The sequence below is a fragment of the Neoarius graeffei genome, chromosome 28 (assembly GCF_027579695.1).
Source record: "Neoarius graeffei isolate fNeoGra1 chromosome 28, fNeoGra1.pri, whole genome shotgun sequence".
NCBI classification, from domain to species: domain Eukaryota; kingdom Metazoa; phylum Chordata; class Actinopteri; order Siluriformes; family Ariidae; genus Neoarius; species Neoarius graeffei.
Genome location: NC_083596.1, coordinates 3,499,411 through 3,514,573, shown reverse-complemented (window position 1 = coordinate 3,514,573; position 15,163 = coordinate 3,499,411). Strand labels below are relative to the sequence as shown.

At 39.3% G+C, this 15,163-nt stretch overlaps 1 pseudogene; it reads right to left on the bottom strand.

Annotated features, from left to right (window-relative positions):
* Positions 1–422: 422 nt before the first annotated feature.
* LOC132875913 (gamma-crystallin M2-like) lies at positions 423–2,266 on the bottom strand (annotated as a pseudogene).
* Between the last annotated feature and the right edge of the window lie 12,897 nt (positions 2,267–15,163).

Genomic DNA, 15,163 nt, shown 5'->3' with positions numbered 1-15,163 from the left:
ATTAATTAAAGTTGGCATTTGATTAAAGTTAACATGATGTTTCTTTTTTATTTTTGAGCATTTTTTGATTTGATTTGATTTTTTACCCCTTTCATTTTCAGGCTTACACAGTCACCCATCACCTTAAAGTTGATTATTTTCCAATAATATCACATCCCAAAGTGTTTTATTCTTCTTATAATAATTTAAGTTAAACTATAATGTTGTAAATATGTTTTAACATATGTTTAAAATGTTTCAAGCCCATGTTTACTAAATGAAGATGCTGAATGAAGGACTTTGTCTATAAATGATGTACAGTTTCTATAATTGCAAATTATATTGCAGCCCTGAATCCATCAGTGATAAGGAAGACAGAAATCTGTCGAATTTGGGTTCTATTTGCTTTATTTAGCACTGACGAGATGTAACATTCAGTCCTTTTAGTGGTACCAGGAATCCATGATGCGTCTCATGCTCATGCACCTCATGCCGCTCAGTCCCATCATGTGCCTGTAGTGCCGGTACTGTCCAGGACCGAAGTACCACATCCTGCCTTTGTAGTGAGGAAACTCGTACATGAGCCAGTGGCCGTCCATCACGTGGCACGACATGCAGCCGTGAGACCAGTTATAACGATCCATGAAGGAGTCGCAGTCATCAGACATCTCCATCATCTGGCCCATGAAGTTCTCCCTCGGGTAGAGCCTCATTCTGTAGGGACCGCTGTACTGTTCGAGTGCAAGAATACACACACACACACACACACACACACACACGTTAGCTGTACGCCAACCGACTAGCACTCTGAAGACCATAATTGTGAATTTTTCGGAATAATTCTATATTTGCAGTCGATTTCAGAACTTTAAGATAACAAACCGATCATTCACATACTTTTGAATATTTTAAAATTTGAGTCGTGAATATTATATAGTGCATTAAGATGTTTATTAGGAAACAAGAATTTATGAAATTATTTTCTGTTAGTTTATATATGAATTAAAATTTAAAATAAAAATAATTTCAAATTATTGAACAATTTAAAAAACATTAAGTTGAAGTGAATGAAATTCTAAGAAATCGACAAATGTCATTTCTGTTACTTTCATTTCTTTTTGTTTAACTTAAATAATAGTATAATAATAATTTAATTTAAACAAGCTAAAACATACATTAAATTAGATAAATATTCAATAATTAAATAACTATTTACGTAAATAAAAGATTAATTCTTAATTTTGAATTTGGGAATTTGAGGAATAATTATCTACATTTATACCACAGCGCTGCTGAATTCTGGATTCTGATTGGTCAGAAGGTGTTGATTAATTTTCTATAACAGCAGCTCTGACAGGTTTATACCAGGTGTGTATATTTATTGTTTCTATAGTAACAACTCCTCAGAGTTTTGTGCGTTGGATATTCCATATTTTAAAAAAAAAGAACATTTTTAAGGTTTTTTTTTTAAGTTTTCTGTAAAGAGATGTTTTTTGCAACATTTCTGGAAGGAGTCTCCAGTGTCAGTGGTAAAGCTGTAACATTTCAGAACAGGTGAGTTTTTGCTTTGCAGTTGAGAGAGAGAGATTGCTTGGTGAAGGAATGTCTGTTTATAGCTGCTATAACATAAGTGAGAACAGGAAGTAAAAATCTCTGTGGTGTAACAGGAATAAAGTTGGTGATATTTATGAGGTTTTTCAATCATAAGGAACGTTATGATACCATGGGGATCCAGCGGCAGGAGCGGATCCAGCCGTTCATCCCCCACGTGCCGATGTAGTCATTGTACTCGCCCTTCCTGAGGAAATACTGGTTGCCCATGAAGTTGGGGCGATCGTACACCATCCAGCAGCCGCTGTCGACTCGGCACGAGTAACAGCGGTTCAGGTAGGCGGCCATGTTGGGGCAGTCGCCGCTGCATTCCCAGGAACGCCCCGAGTAGTTCCTGTCCTCATAGAAGATGATCTGTTTCAGGAGAAATTATTCACATTGTAAATTATTGCACAGGGTAAACAATATATCAAGGGTTTTTTGTTGTTTGTAATTCTCGACTGATGTTCACTGGACACGGAGTACAGCAAAATTACGGCATTTATTTTCAAACACGACCAAAGTTCACACTTCTTACCTTTCCCGTGCTCATTCTGGCTTCTTTCCGTTCGTCAGATCCGTACCCTCCCGGTGACTGACGCACAGTTCCGCCTCGTTTAACCCCCTCGCATTTATACCTCACCCTCGCCAAAAAGACCCGCGCCTCCTTTTGTTTAAACTCCTGAGCCAGCAGCATGGAGCGTTCGAATGGGCCGCAAGCTTACAGCAACACAATACGGCTGTGTGCTCATTAAAAACGTTCTTTATGCTCTTTACATCTCATAGGTGCTTTATAAACAGCATGACGCACTGTATGCTTCATTGTTACGTTACAGAGAGTGAACTGAAACGCTCTTGGGCTCGCTCTCGTTTGTTCATTTGAGCAAATTTATTCGAATGATAGCGACACTGAGGCTTCATAACACATTCATAAACACTGAATAAATCTTTAAATCAGGATTTTTATCTGGCGATATCATGTACAGGGAGATTAAAGGCTTTATGTCGTACATGACTTCATCTTCATGTTCATCTTTGCACTGAATGAGAGAAAAGACATTGAGCCTTCGTAACACATTCATAAGCTCTGCATAAACATTAGACAAGTCAGGATAGTCGAGGTTTGATGTCGTACATGACAGTTTTGACAAAAATGAGTCGTATTTAATTTGTAGAGTACGTAGCTACAGTGACAACCTTGCTGCTATGATTACCTTTGTAACACGTTCATACGCATTTTTCAAAGGCTTGTGTCAAGTGACTTAAAGGTTTTATGTCGTACAGAAAAAAAGTCTTCATTTATCTTTTTAGATTAATTGTTCCAGACTGTTCTTTTTTTTATTTCAAATAATAGGAATGTATTTTAAAAGGTACCGACGCTAGGCCTTCGTAACACATCCATAAGCACTTCATAAACATTAGAACACGTGAAAAAAAATACTCTGGTGGAAAAAAAAGATGCATTTAAATGTTAAAATACTTCTAATTTAAAGGTTCTGACTACGAAGTTAAATTCTGGGGGGAAAAGTGTTCTGTTTCTGTTGGAGTTTCGAGATGTTTCACACAAACACACACACACACCGTATATCTGCATGTGAAAAAGCATCCTGCGTTTTATAATTCCGGAGATTGTCAAAGCCAGTGAGCAACAATATCACGTGACCACTGTGGGGCGTGTCTGTTTGAGCTACTTTTAACCAAAACAAGTTGGCGTGGGCGAACATGGTGGACTCGGCTCTCCCTCCAGCGAAAAAGAAAAGGAAAGTCTGTCTAGTGAGCGCAACTGTTAGATAGAGCAAGGTTAGACGGCGTGTCATTTTTCTGGACAGATAACTAAATCATTCTAGCTAGCGCTTAGCTGTCTTAGCCTTAGAACCCATGGGTTCGACTCCACGGTAGCAAGTATGGAGTTCTACATGGAATGTTTTGATCTTACAGAGAAAGGAACAAGAACACAAAAGCAGTAACAGAGAAAAGATATAAATATTCATCTTTTGCTGGGATTCGAACCTGGTTCACTGGTGTGATAATCCAGCAAACCCCCACTAGGCCACCAGGGGGAAGACTCAAGTGCAGAGGCGTGAGGCGGAAGTAGAAAGTATCAAAAACAGTTTATTTACACTATGTACAATCCAAGGGAAAAAACAAAAAGAATAATCCAAAGCTCAGAAGATAAACAAAAATAAAATATCCCAAGGTTAAAGTCCAAAATCCAAATAAGAAAAAAGGCAAAAACTCAAACGCTCAGAAGATCAAAAAGGTCAAAAACAAAATCCACAAAGTCCAAAAGAAAGAAGCAAAAACCAAGAATACAAAGACACAGGCAAGGTACATGGGCCAGAGGGAACTAGCACTAACAGCATAACATAGGAAAAAGACTCCGTGACAAGGGAACAAAAAGAGGGGTATTTATACACACACTAATTAAGGAACAGGGCGGGGCAGGAAACAGGCAATGAAGACAAACACAAAAACACAGTGGCGGCCTCTAGAGGCCAAAACAAACATGACAAGATGGAAATAACAGCGGCCTCTAGAGGCCAAAACAGTCCCAGTCCTAACAGTTTCACGAATCTATTCGCGAACATCATCCAGAAATCACATCCCTGCAACTCAAAACTCTCCGAGGTTGATGCAGAGTTATGATGTTTTCTTGGTGGCGTCGCCATCTTGGTGTCAGACAGTTCCATAGTTATGCTAATTAGTTAAAGCTCCTCCCTCACGTTCGACTGGTTCCCGTTTCTGTATGGCCGTACTGTTTACCTCAAGAAGGAGGAAAACTGTCCCAAAATGGAGGAAAGCAACCATCAGGATATCAAAATGATCACATCCCTTTCATCCACATGATGCTGTTCTTGCGGGACAGAGGATAAAATTTTGGATGATTCTGCAGTCAGCACCTTTAAATCACATTTATTGTGTGTGTGTTTTTTAAGTTGTAAGGGTTGTTTTTGTTTGTTTGTTTGTTTTTGTTTGTCTGTTTTTTGTAAGTTTGATGTCAAGGTCCAAGGCAGATTACTGTTTATCTGAAATACGTCTGGAATTAAAACATCAATAAAAGACATTCTAAGTGTTTTTGCAGTGTTATAAAGCTTTCTCTTTCAGTAATTTAATATATTCAGGGGAGAAAATCAAATGGGAATCAAGCCTGTGTGTGTGTGTGTGTGTGTGTGTGTGTGTGTGTGTGTGTGTGTGTGTGTGTGTGTGTCCTCATTTCCAGTAACATGAAAGATTACCGATGAGGCTTTTTTCTGCCAGCCGATGCACTTTTTACACATTTTACAGGCCAAAAAAAAAAACAAAAAAAAAAAACAAAGAGTGGAAACATTTCCCTTAAGTGCGTACATTTAGAGCGAGAGGATTTTTGCGTGTTCATGCATTTGTGTACTGGGAAGTGTGTGTAAACTTTGCTTTATTGAGTTTGTGGAATTTAGTCACTCTGAAATCTCTCAGTATTAGCACTGAAATGAAAATAGAAAATTCGGCTAAGCCTAATGTACCTGTGTCACGCAGACTTTTGGGTTCCTCAGAGTGTTTTCCTGAGCTGTGTGTTGTGTGTTAAATATGGAAGCCCGTTTTCAACACCATCATAATGAAATAAGTTTATCATAATTATGACAAATCTCGGGCGGCACGGTGGTGTAGTGGTTAGCGTTGTCGCCTCACAGCAAGAAGGTCCTGGGTTCGAGCCCCGTGGCCGGCGAAGGCCTTTCTGTGTGGAGTTTGCATGTTCTCCCCGTGTCCGCGTGGGTTTCCTCCGGGTGCTCCGGTTTCCCCCACAGTCCAAAGACATGCAGGTTAGGTTAACTGGTGACTCTAAATTGAGCGTAGGTGTGAATGTGAGTGTGAATGGTTGTCTGTGTCTATGTGTCAGCCCTGTGATGACCTGGCGACTTGTCCAGGGTGAACCCCGCCTTTCGCCCGTAGTCAGCTGGGATAGGATCCAGCTCGCCTGCGACCCTGTAGAAGGATAAAGTGTCTAGAGATAATGAGATGAGAAATCTCAATTATGACTGACTATCTGAGAAAAAGCCTTTATTTATCACATGTACACTCAAGCACAGTTAAAGTCCTCCTCTGCATTTAACCCATATGAAGTAGTGAACACACACACAGAGCAGTAGGCAGCTATGCTACAGCACCCGGGGAGCAGTTGGGGGTTCGGTGCCTTGCTCAAGGGCACTTCAGCTGTGATACAGAGGGAGGGGTGAGTGCTGTTCATTCACTCAACTCCTCTCACAGTTTTCCTACCGGTCCTGGGAATCAAACTGGCAACCTTCTGGGCCAAAGGCTGCTTCTCTAACCTTCAGGCTATGGCTGCCCTGTAAATTTATCTCATAAATACAAGCGCATTTCTCATAGTTATGACTTACTATCTTATACAGTGGTGCTTGAAGGTTCGTGAACCCTTTAGAATATTCTATATTTCTGCATAAATATGACCTAAAACATCATCAGATTTTCACACAAGTCCTAAAAGTAGATAAAGAGAACCCAGTTAAACAAATGAGACAAAAATATTATACTTGGTCACTTATTTATTGAGGAAAATGATCCAATATTACATATCTGTGAGTGGCAAAAGTATGTGAACCTCTAGGATTAGCAGTTCATTCGAAGGTGAAATTAGAGTCAGGTGTTTTCAATCAATGGGATGACAATCAGGTGTGAGTGGGCACCCTGTTTTATTTAAAGAACAGGGATCTATCAAAATCTGATCTTCACAACACATGTTTGTGGAAGTGTATCATGGCACGAACAAAGGAGATTTCTGAGGACCTCAGAAAAAGCGTTGTTGATGCTCATCAGGCTGGAAAAGGTTACAAAACCATCTCTAAAGAGTTTGGACTCCACCAATCCACAGTCAGACAGATTGTGTACAAATGGAGGAAATTCAAGACCATTGTTACCCTCCCCAGGAGTGGGCGACCAACAAAGATCACTCCAAGAGCAAGGCGTGTAATAGTTGGCGAGGTCACAAAAGACCCCAGGGTAACTTCTAAGCAACTGAAGGCCTCTCTCACATTGGCTAATGTTAAATGTTCATGAGTCCACCATCAGGAGAACACTGAACAACAATGGTGTGCATGGCAGGGTTGCAAGGAGAAAGCCACTGCTCTCCAAAAAGAACATTGCTGCTCGCCTGCAGTTTGCTAAAGATCATGTGGACAAGCCAGAAGGCTATTGGAAAAATGTTTTGTGGATGGATGAGACCAAAATAGAACTTTTTGGTTTAAATGAGAAGCGTTATGTTTGGAGAAAGGAAAACACTGCATTCCAGCATAAGAACCTTATCCCATCTGTGAAACATGGTGGTGGTAGTATCATGGTTTGGGCCTGTTTTGCTGCATCTGGGCCAGGACGGCTTGCCATCATTGATGGAACAATGAATTCTGAATTATACCAGTGAATTCTAAAGGAGAATGTCAGGACACCTGAACTGAATCTCAAAAGAAGGTGGGTCATGCAGCAAGACAATGACCCTATAAGCACACAAGCCATTTAGCAAAGAATGGTTAAAGAAGAATAAAGTTAATGTTTTGGAATGGCCAAGTCAAAGTCCTGACCTTAATCCAATGGAAATGTTGTGGAAGGACCTGAAGCGAGCAGTTCATGTGAGGAAACCCACCAACATCCCAGAGTTGAAGCTGTTCTGTACGGAGGAACGGGCTAAAAGTCCTCCAAGCCGGTGTGCAGGACTGATCAACAGTTACCGCAAACGTTTAGTTGCAGTTATTGCTGCACAAGGGGGTCACACCAGATACTGAAAGCAAAGGTTCACATTCTTTTGCCACTCACAGATATGTAATATTGGATCATTTTCCTCAATAAATAAATGGCCAAGTATAATATTTTTGTCTCATTTGTTTAACTGGGTTCTCTTTATCTACTTTTAGGACTTGTGTGAAAATCTGATGATGTTTTAGGTCATATTTATGCAGAAAAACTTTTTTTCCAGGTGATATGGGCTTCCAGAGTTTGATGTACTGTAAGATAAACGCTTCTTGTTTTCTGGTGTTAGGAAAAATCCATACACTCGGCTGGATTTTTTAATTAACTTCTTTACAGTCAAATCAATTTCATGTTTTTGTCTTTGAGAAATAAATGTCTCCCTTCATTCCTGTGCGGAGTGTGTGTTTAATACATGGGTCGTGGTTGGGATGCGACTTTAACAACCCAACAAATTGATTCTGGGGAATAAAACATGGCTTTTTGCTCAAAGTTAATTTTCCGTTAATTGGATTTTTTTTCCTGTGAAATTACTCCATAAACACTCAGGAAGCAGTTAAAGCTCGGTTTTTTTTTGTTTGTTTGTTTTGTTTTTTTCACAATCTGGAACTTCTCCGGAGTAAGATCTGACCAGTTTTACTCCTTAAGTTTTCATTTACGTACAACAATCAGAACCTTATTACAAATCTCACAGAGCACTAATTAGATATTTTATGAGGTTTATTTTTTAGTTATTGTTTTTTTTTTTTGACAAACAATCAGCTTTACAAATGGACACACTGAGTCTCAATTTTTACACATCAAAGTAAAAAAGAGAGAGAGGGAGCCAGACCTCATTAGTAAATTAAATAATGCACATGAATAAAGGTAGTGTGACAGGATTTAATGTGAGTTCATAACCCCACCCACTAACTCTGCCCCAAACCCTACCCACTAACTCCGCCCTGAACCCCACCCCATCCCCAACCTTTATAACTTTTCATATTGAATGTGAAATGTTTGAACTTGTATCTGTGAGATCATGTGATTTTTTTTTTTTTTAATGTGAATTGTTTCTACTTTCAAAATTTTGGACTTGTTTCAGGAATATATTCACAATTTATTCTGCTGAGGAAAAAAACAGACAGGAGAGATATGCTTTCGATTTTCAATCAAAAACTTTTGCCCTCAGCTGTATCCATGACAGGTGCAGAACTTCACTGGATTATTTTTCATTTAATTCATTATTTTGAAATGTGAAGTTTTGGGGCATCCTGGAATCTTTTCAGTGGGTACATATAGTAGGTAGAAATTAATTAATTGATTAATTGATTGCTAGATTGACTGATTGATTAATTATTTTTTTTAAACACTGAGAAATGTGTAGCCTTAAAATGTATTATTTTAGATCTTTTATTTTTTTATTTTATGATGTGACCAAGAAGCCAAGACACAGCAGCTGCCATCCAAAGACCTCCTCCGCTTTTATTTTTAATGACTAAACTACATCCAGAATTATGTGTTCTTACTGACAGAAAAGATGAAACGATAAAACACACAAAATGAAACTCGATCAATATCTGAGACAAACCCTGAAAGTTCATTTTCATTTTCTGCTGCTTTGTGAAAGTAAATGAAAAATTCTTCACAGAAATATTTTGACCATTTTATCCCTCAAAAAATCCAAAAGAAAAATGGTCAAAGAAAAAGTGAAGGAAAAATTTGGGGAATTATTATTATTAGTAGTAGTAGTAGTAGTAGTAGTAGTAGTAGTATTTCTTCTTGTTTTTTATTAGACTTAAAAATCATATTGTTGAAAATTACTTTTTTTTCCAGTTGTTTTATGTTGAAAACTGTTTATTATTAAGTTGCCAGGTTGATTATAAATGTGATGCATTATATTAATAAATTCATGGATATTATACAGTTAAATAGATATATTTTACAGTTATTCCACAAAACCAAGTCGTACATGAGCTGATAGTTGGCGAGGCGTGTAGCACCGAGTTGTCTATAATCCATGTACGACAAAGTTGAATGGAATAACTGTTTTATTCTATCCACATTCACTGCATTTTGAGAAACAGAGCATTTTTATTTTTATTTTTTGCAAATTCGATAAATAAAAACTTTATACAAAACATCTGACAAAATCATTTCTGCTTAGAATGTGAACAAACCGGTGAAATGACAGGAGCAATTTGTGAAAAATGTGATAATAATAATTCTTGAAAAATTTTAAATATATATGTTCTTCCCATCAAATATTTTTTATTCCATATTTTGTTACTTTTTTTGTATTTTTGGGGGATTTTGTTTTTGAGTAGAGTTTTCATTTCATCCTCGGTTGGTTCAGCAACGCACTCTGCCATTTTGTTTTTCTCTACTCACGGTATATGAGCTGATATCCTAGTAGTAGAGTAGCCAATCAGAGTGCGCGATTGCTCATATCCAGTGAAAGTGGACAGAATAAATAATGATACATTTAGAAATGGTTTGCTTTGTTTCATTTGATTTTAACTTAAATTTTTAGTTTTAATTTTGTGCTTTAAGTGTGTGTGTGTGTGTGTGTGTGTGTGTGTGTGTGTGTGTGTGTGTGTAAGGGATTCGAATAAAACACATTGTTAAAATCTGTAACTGTTATAAGTAATTCTCAAAAATATAAAAAAAATTATATTCAATAATAATTATTAATTAATATCCTGTGTAATGAGTTTGTGCTGACTCGATTAAAAATGTCACATTTGTGATTGATAAATGAATAAGATAAGAGAGCGGTCGATATCGGGGCCGCTCTGTACGGCTCTGTATGGCTGAGTGACGGAGGTTTTGTGAAAGCACCCTGAGAGCGTCAAGGCACTGAAGCTGAACGCAACACTGCTTTGCACATTCATGAAGTTTCACTTGTCATCCTCAGATCAGTCTTTACTCACCAACTGTCAGCATCTCAGACACCGTTATCCATCTCTCTCTCTCTCTCTCTCTCACTCTCTCACTTCTCAATTCTCACCTGATTTATTGCCGTGTTTGATTTTTTTTTTTGCTCCGAGTCACAGGTCTATATTAATGTTCTCGCTTTAAGATGTTATCATTTTTGTAGTAACACCTTATTCACAGGGACATTATTGAACATTCATGGAAGGAGTCTCCAGTTCCAGTGTCTCCAGTCTTTGTAAAAGTCAGAGGTAAAGCTAGAACTTTAATTTTTATGATATTTTCAGGACAGAGGAGTTTACACTTCTTTAGCAGTTTCTTAGTCACATTACCACCTGCAGAGTTTTTTTTTTTTTTTGTCTTATAATCTTGAAGCGGGGCGGCACGGTGGTGTAGTGGTTAGCGCTGTCGCCTCACAGCAAGAAGGTCCTGTGTTCGAGCCCCGGGGCTGGCGAGGGCCTTTCTGTGTGGAGTTTGCATGTTCTCCCCGTGTCCGCGTGGGTTTCCTCCGGGTGCTCCGGTTTCCCCCACAGTCCAAAGACATGCAGGTTAGGTTAACTGGTGACTCTAAATTGAATGTGAGTGTGAATGGTTGTCTGTGTCTATGTATCAGCCCTGTGACGACCTGGCGACTTGTCCAGGGTGTACCCCGCCTTTCGCCCGTAGTCAGCTGGGATAGGCTCCAGCTTGCCTGCGACCCTATAGAACAGGATAAAGCGGCTAGAGATAATGAGATGAGATGAGATGAGATGAATCTTGAAGTGAAAACAAAAGAAAGTAAAGGAATGGCTTGGCTTGGCTGTTTATAGCTCCTATAACGTAAGTGATCATGGATTGTAGAACCTTATAGGTATCTATAAATTGATAAAAATTACAACGTGTCATTCTTTCATAAAAAAATGGAAATGATGAATTACTGTGGTATGAAAGATTTCAGGACATCCTGTTTTAGGAAAATAATCAGCGTTGAGGTGGCAACAGTGAGTGAATGAGTGAATGAGCTGTTACTATGGAAACGATAACCTTTAAGATCAAGCTCTTTCATCTATAAACCTGTAAATGGAATTGAATCAAGAATTCAGCTGCACTGTGGTGTAAATGTGATTAATTCATGAACACTGACATCAATAAATCTGAGATTTTTTTTTTTTTTATGGTGCTGCAAACCAGTTGTGTTCCCGCTCCAGTCATGTGTTTCCATGGAATTCTACAGTACTTTGTCATAATTCCAGACACTCTATGTAGCCTATACAGTGAGAAAGTGAGAGATTGGAGCCTCAGTACCTGTCTGATCTGGACGCGTGGAAAAAAGAAAACCTGTCAGTGAACGGGGGAAAAAAGGCAGAAATTGTTTCAGCTTGTCTTCATCCCTCTTTCAGGCTCCTTTCTGGAAATTTCCATCCTCTCCTCTCCATCCAGACTGTGTTCATATTGAGGAAAACACCATCCGTGCTTAACATCACCCTGAGAAAAAAAAAAAGCAGAAAATCATTACGCATGCATGAACACGGTCTCTAGCAGACCTCACTACTGTATTTCATAAGTTTTAATCCAAAGCAAGCCCGAGGCAAGAGCAGGTACGAGCGCGTGAATATTCCTCCGCCTCATGGCCATGCTGACAATTTCATGAGTATTGACCGTGTTTCATGATTCATTACAGCGAGGCCGGACTCTGTTTACGCCCCACACACGTCTTCCGCTTCTCATTTTTTAACCGAAATTGATGCATGGAAATTTGGACGAGCTTTGGCCTCGAGACTTTCTGTCTGCAGCTTGAAAGACCGAATGTGTGAAATACAGCCGGAGAAAAGTCTGCCTCGGAGAAATTACAGGAGAAATGAGTGTCCTTCGGTAGGACAAATAAATTGGCTCTGCTCATCATTTTCCACAAAGATAGCTAGTGAAATGAACCATGTCAGGATCGTAGCTAGACGAAACTAAACTAGCATGTTTAACATCATTGTGCTATTCGATTCAAAGGACATTTTAAAAAATCTTTTGAAAAACCCTTATTGTGAGTGCGTTAAATAATTCAACAACGTTAAATTTGAATTAGCTAGCTAGCTGGATATTTAATGCTTGTGAAAGTTTAGCTTAAACTAAGAATGTTTGCCTTCTTTAGAAAGTCGTGTTCATCAAGAACAGGGTTTATTAAACCTGAACAATTGATCATTTATCGTTTTTAATTGTTAGTTATGAATTTAGAGCTAGTCGTCATATCTAGTGAACATGCAAGTCAAAAAAAGAACAGAAATCTAAAAAACAAGTGTTTATTTCCAAGATTTTTTTATTCCTCTTATAACACAGCAATTTGTCAACACAAACTTTTTTTTTTTTAATTAAACCAGAACGTCAAGGCGTAGTAGCTCATCTGGCCTGCCATCAAACCACCATGAAGACCAAAACATCAAACAGAACTGAAATGTGACGATGTGAGAGAGAGAGGACCAACCTCCACGACAAACTGTTTACAACAGGAACATCAACAAAGGACTAAATTTTGTTCCCCAAGTGAAGATCGACTCAAAACATTGATCGGAACTGAAATCAGGTGAGAACTGTGAGAGGAGATACAATTCTAATGAGAAGTCCCAAAACTCGTTAAGGCGACCTAATTAGCAGTTCATTAGCAAAAAGTTTACGATACAATGACCAAGTGTTGTGCAGAAGGTCGAGTTCTTTCAAACGAAACAATCAGAACTGAAATCCATCGAGAACTGACGGAGGACACACGATTTAACGGAAAATAAACAAAGTTGTAAACAAATTGTTTACAACAGGAAAATCAACAACGGACTAAATTTTGTTCCTCAAGGGAAGATCGACACAAAACAAACATCGATCAGAACTGAAATCGGATGAGAAATCGGAGCGAGGAGATACAATCCTAGTGAGAGGCCTGGGAAATTCGTTAAGTTGGCCTAATTAGTAATTCGTTAGCAAAACATTTGACAAAACAATGATGAAGTTTTGTGCGGAGTGATGAGTTCTTTCAAACAAAACAATCAGAACGGAAATCCGTGGAGAACTGATGGACGAGATACGATTTAACTGAATTGTGGACGATGGACGGATGATGGACGTGACGCCATGGCAACAGCTCAAGACGGTCTGAAAGACAAGTTAGCTCCTGTTCTCACTTACGCTATCGCAGCTATAGACAGTCGTTCCATCGCAGCTCACAGTCTCTTTATTCTCTCTCTGAAAGGTAAAGACAAAAATGCCAGCTTGTCATGTTCCTGAGAAACTCCTCTGTCCTGAAGATATCAGAAAAGTTCACACTGATGCTGGAGACTCCTTCCGTCATTGTTAATGAACTTCACATATTAGAACAAACGCAGCTCGAAGATGGAATGGCTCGCCTTCCAGCCAATCAGAATCGAGAATTCGTCTGTGCTGTGGGATCATTTACGATAAACGATGATTAAAAGCAGCGTGCAGCCGAATCCTACTTCTGAACCTGACGTTATTCAGCACAAGCGAGATGCAGTGTGACATTTCTCTCGTGTCAACAGCAATCCCACAGTAATCAGGAGGACAGATCAGAGACGTGACGGGGTTCAGTGACAGCCGAGTCGATAGCTGTCAGTGCTGAGCATCAGCGAGTCGGACCGGAGCTGTGAACTCCTGCGGCAGAACTGTCGATACTCTTTTTTAGGTGATGCATTTGTTCTACAAAACAAGATATGAACTCCAGCAGGGCTGCTGCGCAAGAAAGAAAGAAAGAAAGAAAGAAAGATGTAGCTCAACATTCACTGCATGTGTCATGTACAATCACACCTATTAATGCACTCGTTCTTAGACATTATCGTTTCCGTAGTAACGACAGACACTGGGACTTGTACAGCGGACTTTCCAATTAAATTAATTAATGTATTAATTAATTCACTTTTTGTAAGTGCACATGCACCAAACCTGAGTCAATGAATCTTTGAGATTCGCTCCTCTGTCATTCACTGAATCAGCTGATTCACTGAATCAATCCCGGAGTCTAAATCACAGTCGTTCAGTTGAACTTGAAGAGCTTTATCATGTCAGAGTGTGTGCTCGGCTGGGAGTAAAAAAACAAAAAGGATTCTTTTCCTAAACCCAGATATAAAATGACACGCATTTCATGAAAGAGCATGAAGTGGCAACCGATCAGTGAGCGAATCAAAATGAATCATTTGGTGAAGCATGACTCGAGGCACTGAAGAGTTCAACTCGCTTGAGTCAAAATTGACAAAAATGTTTTGTTGTTGTTGTTGTTGTTTTATTACGAGTGACTGTTGGGATCAGAGTCTCATCCTGGTCTCACTTCCTTTCTTCCGTCTTTGTGGAGATTCAGGGTCGTGATCTCAGAGGATGGAGACGCCATGCTGTCTGTCAGCACTTAGAGTCAAGGGCCGGAGCACAGAGAGACGCCATGGGCCCTGTGCACTAAAAACCACACTGACAGAAAGGATTAAGCAGTGTGTGTGTGTGTGTGTGTGTGTGTGTGTGTGTGAGGCGCTCAAGGCACATTGCATTTGCATACTTCAGTGCATAAAAGACATGTAACAAGTGCATTCATTCTCTCTCTCTCTCTCTCTCTCTCTCTGTGCGCATTTGTGTGTATACATGTGTAGAAACGTGTATATACTGTGTGTGTGTGTGTGTGTGTGTGTGTGTGTGTGTGTGTGTGTGTGTGTGTGTGAGTTAATTTTACCTCAGCATGTTAATGGCTTAAAATAAATGTCCACCTGTCTGTCTGTTTCTATAACCTGCTCTCTCTCAGCCTGTCTGTCTGTTTCTCTCTGTCTTGCTCTACCTCTTTCTCTATCCTGTCTGTTTCTTTATCTGTCGGTCTATCAGTCTCCTTATATGTCTGCCTGACACTCTCTCTCTCTCTCTCTCTCTCTCTCTCTACCTCTGTCTCACTCTGTCTCTTTCCCCATTCTCTCTCTCCTCACTTTTTCTTTCTCTCTCTCTC